Source organism: Triturus cristatus, chromosome 7 (assembly GCF_964204655.1).
Source record: "Triturus cristatus chromosome 7, aTriCri1.1, whole genome shotgun sequence".
In the NCBI taxonomy this organism is placed as follows: Eukaryota; Metazoa; Chordata; class Amphibia; order Caudata; family Salamandridae; genus Triturus; species Triturus cristatus.
Genome location: NC_140590.1, coordinates 1,518,030,174 through 1,518,043,433, shown reverse-complemented (window position 1 = coordinate 1,518,043,433; position 13,260 = coordinate 1,518,030,174). Strand labels below are relative to the sequence as shown.

At 46.3% G+C, this 13,260-nt stretch overlaps 1 long non-coding RNA gene across 3 annotated transcripts in view; it reads left to right on the top strand.

Moving 5' to 3' along the window:
* Positions 1-13,260, top strand: part of LOC146812277 (uncharacterized) — a 268,437-nt gene that overhangs the window by 154,970 nt on the left and 100,207 nt on the right. For all 3 annotated transcript variants that reach the window (XR_014965890.1, XR_014965889.1, XR_014965891.1), the window contains exon 4: positions 724-822. This is a non-coding gene — a long non-coding RNA (uncharacterized LOC146812277). The remainder of the gene's footprint in view (positions 1-723; positions 823-13,260) is intronic.

The window sequence follows — 13,260 nt, the reverse complement described above, 5'->3', positions numbered from 1 at the left end:
CAGCTGCTGTTTGAACCTTCCAGAACCTGACACACTGCTGGGTAGACCTTCTTGACTGAGAGCAAGACTTGATTGACCGGCTCGGCGTAGAGATCCTGGTACTCTGTGAGTATTATTTGTTGTGTTTCACATGTTCTGCAGTGCTAACATTGTTCACAAATAGCTTGTTGCTCACACTCAGAGGTAAGTTATCATTAAGATTATTTGATCCTGTTTCACCTAGAAAGATGTTTAGCACTACCTAATGATACTCCTGTTTGGCACTCACTATGGCCGATTTATTAGGAAGCCTTTTCACACTCTTCTGACCTCCTGTCATCATAGCAAATCATTGTTAACAGTGAGTTAGCACTCTCCGAGACTTTATGTATTTAGCTCATACAGTTCCAAGCTATTTCACCGTGATGTGTAGTATGCATCTATGCTTTGCAAAAAAGGTTGATTGAGTTGGTCCATTAAGTGGACTGAGGAATGAGAATAGAATCAAAGATCATTCATAGCAATGTATTGGTTCCCAATGTAGCTTTTGTTGAGGAAATTTGTGATAGAATTATTAGGATTAGCATGGCCAATTCAACGATTGCCTATAGTACTAGTTTCAAGGCTATTGACTATCTGTTTTACATAAGTACAATGTGACTTTGTTTGCCTGTCATAATAATTTTGTGGAGTTAATGTTAATCACTAATCTATTTTTGTTATCTTCTTCATTGTATACATCAGCACCCAAGGGCATAAAGGATTTTGCAGAGGTGGGTCATGGAGTAGCTATTCAGGAGACACCGACCCCCAACACCGCTGCTGAGAGCTCTGCTAACACCAGTAAGTCCTATTTATTTTTATAATTTGCCTGATGTTGGGATTTTGATTGTTGTGGGCCTTAGGGTAGTATCATGGGATATTGGAATGTTGGTGCTGGCTTCCAGGTCTGGAGTTGCTGCATTGATCCTGGTTTGCTGGCAAGAAATAAAGATGCTCTGACACCCTTACCAGCTGGCTTTCCACGTGGCAATGAGGATGGGACACTAACCCACTCATGCAAAGCACAATGGATTTGTTCTTTTTCCTCTGCCTACTATGGTACTTTAAAAAATTTCCTTGTTAGTATTTTTACACTATCTCGTTTTTTCCAACTCCTCTATCCAATTTCAGTTTCATTTCTGTTATCCTTGCATTTCTTTTATTCTTATTTCGTGTTTTTTATTTTGGTAGCTCACTTTTTCAGAGCTATAGTTCACTTTATCGAGGTTTATATACACAGAGTTCCTAGTCTGCGTTTTCTGGCCTGGTTAAGACCTGGCACATTCCAGCATATATATTTAAACTCCGGCATTAAACAGTCTTTGTAAACTAAGAACAGTTGTCTCCCCCCCCCCCCCCCTTATCCCATCAAGCTTTCCTTTTTGCTCTACCAGTAATACCAATACTACTGTAACTAATAAGTGGCTATTTAAACCCTCCCTGCCCAACCCTCCCACCGCTCCACCAGGTTACTCTGGAGCCAACACCTGCCATGCTCTGCTCATCTGCAACCCAAACTAATGCAAGGGAATCGCCCCCTTTCCCTGCTGTCATTGACTGACTGCATTAAGGGGACGCCTCTCCCCACCCTCCTTCCCAATGAATACAATAAGTGACCTAATCAAAAATACAAAATATGTGAGGCCAGTAGCAAAGACAAGCAACTCCACTTGTTACATCATTTCCTATTCTCAGACTGCCATTTGGCTAACGCTTGTTTTGAATCCTGCTCAGTAAAAAACAAATATGATTGGCCATCCTTAATAATCTCAAGACGAGACTACCTTTATTAAATGGATCTATTAACTGACGTAACCGCCAGCATTTATCCATTGAAGACTTACATAAATCAGACCGTGCAAATATAGAGATACCATCCAACTTAACAGTTGCAGATGGGCGAGCTTTTAAGTATCGGACGTGAAAAGTTGGACTTTGCCAGTTGTTATGACTCGGGGTAATCAAGCAATCTATGTGCTCGTTGAACCTGTGTCCATGTCCCAGTTCGCTAAATCAGGGAATGCTTGCTGAAACAGGCTGACAATATAAGCCCGTGGATCAGAAACTTCCTTTCCTTCCGGTACACTGAAGATCCTTAGATTCTGGCGAGGTTGACGGTTCTCAAGATCCTCGATCTTAGCCTGCATGGACATCATCTGTGATTCCTGAGCTTTAGTTAAATTTGCAGTGTATGTATTGACCTCTTCCACCACTGCAACACATTCTTGCAGTTCATTGTCCTCCGAGGATAGCAGAGTGACCTTGGAGGTAACGTCAGACAGTGCTTGTTTTATCTCCCTGATGTCTATCTTAGCCTGTGAGTAATAATCGTGGGCCTCTGTTCCCTGATCAATTAGCACCTGCAAAATGGTAGACAATGACGGTTCCTCACCACCAGTCATGCACAAGTCCTTTGCAGTGTTTCCTGATTCCATTAGAACCGGTGGTTTAGGTATTAAGCCACAGGTCTGATCGAGAGTTGTAGAAATATCCCTGTGTGCTGAAATAGACACTAGTATTACTGACGTTGCAGGAGATGGGAGTAGACGGCTGGGAGATACTGCATTAAATCTACTTGCTTTTCCATCGGTCAGAAGCATGTAAATCAGTGCCCAGGTGGGATCCCGGTTCACCTTAATTTTCGATGACAGTCTCCGTTATTCAACTTCCATCTTACTGGAATTAGACAGCCGTGAATTAATAGCTTTTGAGGCCACCCACTTCCGCAGGAGACTAATCCCAGAACCAGCCTTAGAGCTATTTGCAAAAGAGTCCTTGATTTGGCCCTCTGCAGCAGTGACTTGGGGTTTAACTCCACCTCCGCGTCCCTTGCCTCCTTTAGCTGCTCGTTTAGTTTTAGGGCCTTTTGCCTTTGTACCTTCTCCCCAGCCGGGGTGCTGCTTTTCAGGGTATTAGATCCCCCTATATTACCTGCCTCACCTACAAAGTTAGTATGAATTCTGCTCGGACTAATACAGTGGGCAGTAAGCCGCACCTGTTGACCTTTCTGAGTATTTCGCTACACTGAGCAGACTCAAGATGGTCCGTGCTTGGAGTTTCTATGGTGCAGATGGACATAAGGTCTGATTTCAGTTGTTGCGGGGAGGCACTTTCAGTAATTACAGCCATGTCGTTACTTGAGGAGCTACCAGCCACGGTGCCCGCTTTGATATTCACATGTTGCGCCTGTGATTGTACCTGTGGCAGGATTTCAACACTTTCCTCTGAGATAATAGAGTGCATAGCAGAATGTTCTGAAGTCTTAGGAACCTCAAATTTACAGTGGATCTCCACACCCATATTACACATCTCCATGTTATAGGCCGTACTTGCCATTTCGCTGGTAGACGCTTCAGTCACCTTACACAGTCCTTGATGCTCAGCAACAATGGATAACGATGCCAGGTCTAAACTGCACCCAGGAGACATGGTCCACGACTGAACTCCATCTTCTAGGATATAAAACTTATTTTTCCCCAGCCCTAGCAGGCATCATGGGCAGGCCGAAAGGGGGACTGACTATTTTCATAGCTAACACAATAAAAGGACTGAAAACTTCTGTTGTGCAGCTGGATGTAAATTATCAGCTTCTCTGTCTTTCCTTTAGCAATAAAGAGACTATCCTTTTGCTCAACTTTTATAATAACCTAGCAGAAGGGCAGGTTCTAAAGGTTTTGTCGACTGTTCAAGACCATCTCTCCAAGCAGACAAAGGATTATGGAGAAATAGGCCACACAAGTATTGTATGGGGGGGATTTCAACCTACATCCTTGCCCACAGAGTAGTAATAACATCTGCGGGTTGGTGGATGAACATGATGGTCCTATAGTCCATTTCAATCACTCTAGTCTAGGTTCGTACTTGAACGAAGTCATGTCAGCATTGGATCTCATTATAGTAAATAAATTGGAACCAACTCTAGAACGGCTCCAACCAACATACCTGGGGAGGGGGCACGAAACAACAGTTGACTATGTTCTTATATCAAACATCCTGGCAAGTAGAGTCAGACATTTCGATGTACTAGTCAACGTACTAAGTGACCATTCGGCCCTCCGCCTAGATCTTCATTTAAACTCTACACACTCTTCTCCACAGATTATAGCTAGTGCTCTAAGCCAGAATACTTTACATCTAGACAAAAAAAATGGTTACTCTATAAGATGGGAGAAGTTAGACCCTAGACAAATTACCGAAGAGGTAATTAGAGCCGCCTATCCATATATTATTAGATGCCTAGACCTAGAAGCCACAGAGGAGGAAGTTCTAAGTAACTTTGCGGTAATTCTTGACAAAACAAGTGAATTACTGATAGCAAAGTCTAAAAGAGATAAATTTAGGAACGAAGGGTGGTTTAACCATGACTGTACGGCAGCAAATAACAAATTAAAAGCAGCACTGAATAAATCTAATAGAGATCGACAGGAAATCAGCATGCTCAGAAAGGAGTATACTATTGTACGGAAGAAGAGAAAGGGTGAACTAAAACAAGCCCTTTGGGACCAACTCCATAAAAGCTCCCTAGAGAAAAACAGCGAGGCCTTTTGGAGAGTGTTAAAATCCCCATTTCTAGTTGATGATACAAACCTCCCAAAAATAGAAGTAGCAATTGAGGAATCAGCTTGGGTGGCCCATTTCTCTAAAATATTTCAGAAAGGCCCAGCACAAATGGGGACTGAGGTATCTCCTATTAGTAGTCCTTCTCCGGGCTCATATCCTATTCCGTTGGAATTTGACATTCCGGAAGTGCTTCGTGCATTAAAAGTGAATAAGAACGGGAAGGCTCCGGGACCCGATGGGGTACCTGTGGACCTATTTAAGTACAATACAGATTTCTGGGCCCCAATATTGACCAGGGTGTTTATGGCTGTAACAGAGAAGGGCCTGCTGGATTCCTGGACCAGATCCATCATGGTGCCCATATTTAAAAAAAGAGACCGGGAAGAGGTATCCTGCTATCGTCCGATCTCACTGTTGGATTCGCTGGGCAAGGTTGTGGGTAGAGTGGTGCGCGAGCGTCTACAGCGGTGGGCGGAGGATGGTGGGGCCCTCTCCGATCTCCAATTTGGATTCCGGGAGGGCTTTGGCACAACAGAACAGGCCCTGAATCTATCATTGATGGTGAGCAAATATGTACACGCAAAACGGGGCAAGCTATATATGGTCTATGTAGACCTGTCCGCTGCCTTTGATGGTGTTTCCCATTCTAAACTCTGGTCAGTTCTGTCACAATCAGGAGTTGATGCCCCCCTTGTAGATTTTTTAAGGGAGTTATATTCCAAGGCATCCGCGAGGGTACGATTCGGTGTAAAAGGTGAATTGTCTGCGTCGTTTGGAGTAGAGCGTGGGGTTCGACAAGGTTGTGTCCTGGCCCCCTTTCTCTTCTCACTGTATACAAATGGTCTGGAGGTGGAGTTGTTGAGGGGGGGCCAGGACCTTCCGCAGGTAAAAAAAATGCCCAATCCCCGCTCTGCTCTACGCGGATGACGCCGTGATACTGGCGCGTACCCCACGCGAATTGCAGAAGGTTTTGGACAGGTATGCGGACTTTATGGGAAGCCTTGACTTGCATATAAATATAAAAAAGACATATGTAATGGCAGCAGGTATAGGGAAAAAAACGGGTCAAAGATATATTTCTTAGTAAACAAAAACTTGAAGTTACGACCCATTATCCCTATTTAGGCATCATGATAGACAATAAGTTGAATTGGAAAGCCGCAGTTGAGGCACGAAAACATTCTTTCATGAGAGCCATCGCTGCACTTATAAGTTTCTCCCAAAGGCTGGGTAAAAGGTCCCCGGTAGAATTGTTAAAAATTTATAGTGCTAAAGTTCGACCCAGCTAAATGCGTCTCTTCACGCGACTTAAAGATAGTGTCCATCCATCCTTTTCCGGAAACGTTTTATTCTTACATTGACTGCAGTACAGTGCTACATGTCTCTTCTAGACATTACAGCCTGCGACTTACTTTTTCACAACCTGCGATTGACCACATTGTGAAAACTCTTCCACAACCACCTATACTAAGATAGCGACTATGCGCTATTATTAGGATAACCCATAGCTATTTGGATTAGATCGGCTGATCTTCTCTTCACTTGAAAAAGGTCCTGATGAGAGACCCTCAAAACTAAGGGGTCTCGAAACGAGTAGACCTTTTGGTGCGACCACAAGAATTTGGAATTTGTTAAAAAGAAACAATATTGAGAGTTGTCATTCCAACTATATTCTCTGTGGTCCTAGAAAAGTATATTGAGTGTTTATGGTTTTTTCAGAAGATTAATAGAGACGGTTGAATGTTTGTTGGTACCAGTGTGTTTGGAGTGAAGAAGATTGTGTTGGTAATAGTGTTTGAAATGTGTGATTGAAATGTGTGATTGAAGGGTGTGATGTATATTGTACGAATTATGTCCCATTTACATGAGTTGTAAATTTTTTTATTGAATTTTGTATTATGGAAGGACGATAAAGTATTTTTGAAAAATTAAATTGATTGATGAAGTCTACAAAAAAGTGATACGCATTTTGTTGTCTCCCAAAATGCGTCCTCATAAGTTGGTTTGAGGTGTAAAACAGTGGCAGTATTAGCAAATTTGTTGTTCATTCTTATTACGGGCTCAGCTTTACTGCCCTTGGCCTACCTCCATTTTTGGTTTGGGTGATGTGGAAAAGGCCTTTGACCGAGTTGCATGGGGAGAGCTGTGATCGACTGTCATCATTGGGCCTCGGTTATAGGTTTATTTTCGCAGTTCAGAAGTTGTATAGTAAGCAGACAGCTGCAGTCAGGGTTAACAGCCTTTCTTCTGCTTGCTTCTCAGTGCAAAGGGGTACGCGGCAGAGCTGTCTGCTATCCTCTTTGTTTGCTTTGTACATTGAGCCTTTTATCAGACACCTGCGGCAAAATGTTAAAATATCCCCAGTGTCTCTTAGTGGATTGCAATTAAAACTAGCGGCATATGCGGAGGACAGTGCTATTTTTTCTGCTAACCCAGTTGACGCTATAGTAGAAATCACACGAGGGGCACAGTGCTTTGGCTCTTTTTCAGGCTATAAATTAAATCTGAATAAGACCCAGACAATATTACATTTTCAACCTGAAGCGGCCCCTTTAACACTTATGACAACAGAAACCTATCTGGAAGTCTGTCTTATTAGTCGAGTAGAAGATGTGGTCTCCCTGAACTATGAGCCATTGCTTAAAACTGCTGTGGCAAAAATGCCTAGTTGGCACCGGCTCCCTCTGAGTATATATGACAGGTGCAATATAGTGAAAATGAATATTCTACCAAAGTTTATGTATTTTTGTCGTACAATCCTTCTAAGAGTCCCCTGGACACCTTTTAAGAGCTTGGATAGTGCTGTTGGCAGTTTTATATGGGGTTATGGACGCACAAGGAGAGCTCTTCGCTATATTAAACTAGCGTATAAACGTGGTGGTTTCAAGCTCCAAGATATTAAACTTTACTTTTCGACCTCTTTTTTGTTGGTCAAATTCGTAGTCTGCTCTGCGGGCCTGATACAGGTACAGTTTGGCTGTCTTATCAATTGGCCTGTGGACCAAATACTGGGTTTTTGCTTTATAAAATGGCTGACCCCAACTACTATAAGCGGGTCAGGTTCAAGATAATTAAAGATATAACCAGTGTATGGCAAGACATATGCACGGAATACTCTCTGCCATTGATGCATCAATATACGATGCTTTGGGGTAATCCTATACCACCTGATATTTTCCATGATTACGTAGGCAGATGCTGGCAACTTAAGGGCATTTCTCAACTGGGTCAGTTGTATGACGGGCAAGGGTTTCGATCTTTTTAGCCATAAAAGAAGAGTTTGGGCTCCCACAGAGTACTTTTTTTTAAATTTCGGCAAGTAAGGGACTATCAATTACGGGGTCAGAAGTTCTTGGAGATGGTGAAGTACTGTCTGCATTCTTTAAGACCACAGGCAGAGGAACCATCGGTATAGTATATCAGAAACAGTTAGAAGCTGCTGACGATGATGGTATGCAGTTAGAAGCAAAACTAAGTCGGGTTTTTCAAATTGATGTAACAAACGAGGAAATACAGGTCTCATTGGATACTGTTTATGCGGCGGTAACCTCTGTTAATTTGAAACTCCAGCAACATGGGATAATTTTTATGTTAAATTACCTTCCGGAGCTCATCTCTAAATGGGCTACGATATATTCTTCGGCCAAATCATCTCATCCTAAATGCCATATTTATGCTGCAGATTTAAGACACATGTTCGTCACTTTTCCCAGGTTCAGTGTATTTTGGACAGCTGTAACCTCCATAATCACACTACGTTTGGGTCATAGTGTTCAGATTACAGAGAATGAAATGGTATGAGGGCAATTCGAGATATGGGCAGCTACAAGAGGCTATTAGTTTCAATCATTATAGCATGTGCTCGCTTCTGTATTGCTCGAGTATGGATCCAAAGTACTAGTCCAAGCATTAATGAATTTTGGGCTTTATTAAGACAAATATACAAAATGGAACTTAGACTGGCTTAGGCTAGAGGCCCGCGCTCGTGGGTAAAATTTAAAAAGTTTTGGTCCAACCTCCGGTGGGATTAACGTATTAATTTGTGCTCTTGTATTTCTTTGCATTAGCCTCTCTTAGTCTCTTAATCTTTTTTCTTTAAAATGTCACTTTTTTTGTTAATATTGTCTTTTTTCTTATACGTTTATGGATACTGGATCAGGTCTTCATTGGTGTTAGTTTTTAATTCACGTTATATAAGCTTTACCTTTTGTGGCAATGGTTTTGTTTTTTCCTTTTTTGTATTCTATCTGAAGCTTGTTAGTCCTGAGGCGGAAGCCGGGACTGTTGTACTATTTTTAAATATTGCCGTATTTTGTCTAAATTGTTTTTAAAAATCACTCTTTGCACTCCTACCTGGGCACTTTGAGCGGCACTCTGCACGGGAAGCAGACCCTAGCGCTGCCACGCTGCCTTGATCCTCTCCCACGCCCCCAACCAACTCGGCACCGCGAGGACGGTGGCCACGCCCCCTTTAGGCCAAGCCCCCTTCCGGCGACCAGCTTAAAACGCTGAATGCTAGCGTCTGGCACGCAGAAGCTTGTTAGTCCTGAGGCGGAAGCCGGGACTGTTGTACTATTTTTAAATATTGCCGTATTTTGTCTAAATTCTTTTTAAAATCACTCTTTGCCCTCCTACCTGGGCACTTTGAGCGGCACTCGGCACGGGAAGCTGACCCTAGCGCTGCCACGCTGCCTTGATCTCTCCCACGCCCCCAACCAACTCGGCACCGCGAGGACGGTGGCCACGCCCCCTTTAGGCCACGCCCCCTTCCGGCGACCAGCTTAAAATGCTGAATGCTAGCAACTGGCGCGCAGAAGCTTGTTAGTCCTGAGGCGGAAGCCGGGACTGTTGTACTATTTTTAAATATTGCCGTATTTTGTCTAAATTGTTTTTAAAAATCACTCTTTGCACTCCTACCTGGGCACTTTAAGCGGCACTCGGCACGGGAAGCGGACCCTAGCGCTGCCACGCTGCCTTGATCCTCTCCCACGCCCCCAACCAACTCGGCACCGCGAGGACGGTGGCCACGCCCCCTTTAGGCCACGCCCCCTTCCGGCGACCAGCTTAAAACGCTGAATGCTAGCGTCTGGCGCGCAGAAGCTTGTTAGTCCTGAGGCGGAAGCCGGGACTGTTGTACTATTTTTAAATATTGCCGTATTTTGTCTAAATTGTTTTTAAAATCACTCTTTGCACTCCTACCTGGGCACTTTGAGCGGCACTCGGCACGGGAAGCGGACCCTAGCGCTGCCACGCTGCCTTGATCCTGTCCCACGCCCCCAACCAACTCGGCACCGTGAGGACGGTGGCCACGCCCCCTTTAGGCCACGCCCCCTTCCGGCGACCAGCTTAAAACGCTGAATGCTAGCGTCTGGCGCGCAGAAGCTTGTTAGTCCTGAGGCGGAAGCCGGGACTGTTGTACTATTTTTAAATATTGCCGTATTTTGTCTAAATTGTTTTTAAAAATCACTCTTTGCACTCCTACCTGGGCACTTTGAGCGGCACTCGGCACGGGAAGCGGACCCTAGCGCTGCCACGCTGCCTTGATCCTCTCCCACGCCCCCAACCAACTCGGCACCGCGAGGACGGTGGCCACGCCCCCTTTAGGCCACGCCCCCTGGACGTTCCCACCAGCAACCAGCTATAAAATGTGCCTGGCCAGAAAGCGCAGTGGACGAGCGCAGCGGGAGTGCCGTTTGCGCGCCGAAGGCGCGCCTAAGGCAAGCCCGTCTGCGCACGTCCGCGCTCGAACGGGCTCAGGGCCAGACCCCATGCCGGGCTCAGACACCAAGAGGGTGAGCTACTCGCGTCGCGCCCTACTTAATCTCAGACCCACTAAGAACATACACTGTAATTACGTTCACGACTCAGATGGACTTTTTGCAAATTGCGTACTCTGCCACCTAGTCCACTTACTACCCACCCAGGCACCTATTCCACACTCTGGCCTGAAATTAGCTGTACTAAACTGTAGGTCGCTCCCCATGCACGCCCTGCTCATCCATCACCTGCTCGTTGACCATGAGTTAGACATCCTGTTCCTCACGGAGACTTGGCTTACAACACACTCGGACTCGGATGTGGTTTTAGCCCTGGCCCCGGGCTTTCTCATCCAGTCCCAATTACGTCCCTCCGGTAGAGGCGGCGGTCTAGCCATTCTGCATAGAGATCATTTCTCATGCAGAATCAGCGATGCTCATATCATGGATTCAGAGAGCTGCCACTTTACCATCCAGCTGACCCCGACTAGATCACTGGTAGGCCTCCTGGTGTATCGTCCCCCTGGACATTCTGGTCCCTTTACCAGCGCCCTGCTAGAAGCCATATCCGCATTGGCCCATTCTACACCTAACTTCACTGTGCTAGGGGACCTCAATATTCATTTTGATGATCCCCTAGACACAGGGGCTGCTGACCTGATTCTAGACCTGGCTGTCTACGGTCTCCAACTGGTTAATACTGGAGCCACCCACATTAAGGGCCATCTGTTAGACCCGGTTTTCACAAATGTCCACACCCTCCAGGCCAAACCTTCCTGCCCCCTCCCATGGACAGACCACTTCTTAGTTCCTCTCTTCTTGCCAGGAGAATTTAAGAAGCCCCATAAGCCTGTCACGTATACCCGGGACAGGGCATGGTCCAGACTCTCAACAGAGGACTGGGCCAGAGCCCTGGAATCTACGACCCCCGCCCCCTCGGGGGATCCCGTCGTAGCGGATAGCAATTTTAGGAAGTGGATCTCCAATTCACTCGACTTGATCCTTCCGATAAAAACCCACGAAGATAAAAGCGGAAAGATAGGCTCAGCCCCATGGTTCAGCCTGGAACTCAGAACCCTCCGCAAGGAATGTAAAAAAGCGGAGCGACTGTGGAGGAAGGACTGGCTCCACTCTAGTAAGGATTCTTACCGGAGGACGGTGAGAGCATATAAATCTGCTCTGAAACTTACTAAAGCCTCTTATTATGATGATAGGACTCTCTTGCAGAGTTAGTGGCATTTTTTATCCTATCTCATTGCCAAAGAACTCATGAAAATACCACAACCCCCTTCACCTACCAGGACCTTACCAGACAGGAGCAATGAACTTGCTAAGTACTTCGAGTCTAAAGTCTCCAACATCCTAGCCTCACTTCCGCAGCCTAGCCAGCTACCTTACTGGGACAGCGCTGCGCCTGACACTTGCCCAGGAGGTGCCCCTCGCCCACTGCTGACCACCTTCAGGGCGGTCTCACCGGACGAGGTCAGAAAGACTTTGGCCAAGATGAAAAGCGGCTCTCCCCGTGACCCTGCTCCCATGAGGTTTCTGAAAGCTGTCGCCCCTGTGATTGTGCCCACAATCCTGGAGTTGATCAGTGCCTCGCTGTCCCAAGGCTCCGTCCCCCCTAGTTGGAAGGGGGCGGTAGTTAAAGCCCTTCTCAAAAAACCCCAACTGGACCCCACTGATTTGGCTAACTACAGACCGATCTCGCTTCTCCCGGGCATCAGCAAAATTGCCGAGAAACTGGTTAACGTCCAGCTGTCCCAGTTCCTGGAATCTAATAACCTGTTGCGCCGGTCCCAAACTGGGTTTCGTCCTGGCCAAGGCACGGACACTGCCCTCCTCGCCGTCATCGAGGAGGCAAGGTGTATTTTAGATTCAGGGGGGTCAGTGGCAGTGATCCTCCTGGACCTTAGTGCAGCCTTTGACACGGTGAATCACCGTGTCTTGCTCCACCGGCTGGCCAGGGCGGGACTTAGGGGCACAGCGCTGGCCTGTATTGAGTCATTTCTGTCGGGCCGCTCGTTCCAGGTCTGGGATGGCAATTCCCGTTCTGAATTACTGCCTTTGACTAGTGGGGTGCCACAGGGCTCCTCACTTAGTCCCACTCTTTTTAACGCCTATATGGCTCCTTTAGAGAACGTAGTTGCCCCCTTCGGCATCAAAATTGTGAGTTACGCGGACGACACGCAATTAGTCGTCTCGCTCTCACATCTTGACCAATGCCCAAACGATCTCCTGCACTGCCTCCAGGAAATCCATCTCTGGATGTGCGAGTCCTCACTCAAGCTCAACGGGTCCAAAACTGAAGTTATGCTGATGGGCAAGAAATGGTCAGCAATTCCATCTTCAGTTTGGCCCGATGCTATGGGTGAGGTGCCCGCCCCTAAGAGGGAAATTAAGAGCCTGGGAGTCTGGCTCAAACCAGACTTGTCCATGAAAACCCAGGCAACTAAAACAGCGGGAACTTGCTTCGGACTTATGCGCTCAGTCCGTAAGATCCTTCCACTGCTCCCTCCCCAATCAAGGAAACTCCTGGTTCAAGGACTGATCCTTACGCGAGTGGACTACAGCAATGCTGTTTACTTGGGAGTCCCCGAAACCACCCTGGGCAAGCTACAACGAGCCCAAAATGCGGCTGCCCGGATGCTAATGAATCTTCCCTCCAGAGTCTCTGCCAGACCAGCGCTTAAGGCTCTCCACTGGTTGCCAGTGCGAGAGAGGATCGAGTTTAAGGCAATGTGCATCGCTCACAAACTCCTCAATGGACAAGGCCCTTCCATTCTGGGAGATATGGTGACCCCGTACAAAGCCTCGAGATCCCTGCGCTTGGACAATGAGCGACTAGCCAATGTCCCTAAGTTCAGGAGAGTACGCACTGGTGGCCGTCGCTTTTCAGTAAAAGCATCCACACGCTGGAATT